Genomic DNA, 640 nt, shown 5'->3' with positions numbered 1-640 from the left:
CAGACTTAAACTTTTTCCTTGGATAAGCAGGGATAAGCCTAAGATGTGGTTAAATTCGTTAGCACTAGGATCTATTAGAACTTGGGGAGAACTGTCACAGAAATTTCTTTCTAAATATTTCCCTCCATCCAAAACTGCTAAATTGAGAAATGACATGACATCGTTCTGTCAGATTTATTGAGAGTCAATATATGAAGCTTGAGAGGAAGCTTGATTTACAGCACACCATACAATGATCCACTGTACTCCATCTTTAAAGGTTCGTTCTTCTCTCTCTCTCTCACCAGATTGGTTGATAATTCAAACTTTTTTATAATTGATAGTGGGATCACATAGATCGTTTATAGTGGTGGTTCGTTAATGTCAAAACCTTTTGATGAGACTTATTCATTAATAGAAGAGATGGCTACCAACAATTTTCAATAGCCCTCTGAAAGGGTAAATCTCAAAATAGTAAATAGTATCCATGATTCAGATGCAATATCTATGTTAGCTTTGCAAATTGCTACAATATCAAAGAAATTAGATCATTATGGGATGAATTATTCTCCAACACCTCCTATGATGGAAGAGAATTCATCTGGGCAATTTGTGGATGTTCAACCTTCGTATGAGACTTTAAATGCTATTAATTGACCCA

The sequence above is a fragment of the Phalaenopsis equestris genome, unplaced genomic scaffold, assembly GCF_001263595.1.
Source record: "Phalaenopsis equestris unplaced genomic scaffold, ASM126359v1 Scaffold236055, whole genome shotgun sequence".
In the NCBI taxonomy this organism is placed as follows: Eukaryota; Viridiplantae; Streptophyta; class Magnoliopsida; order Asparagales; family Orchidaceae; genus Phalaenopsis; species Phalaenopsis equestris.
This window is presented reverse-complemented; position numbering follows the sequence as displayed.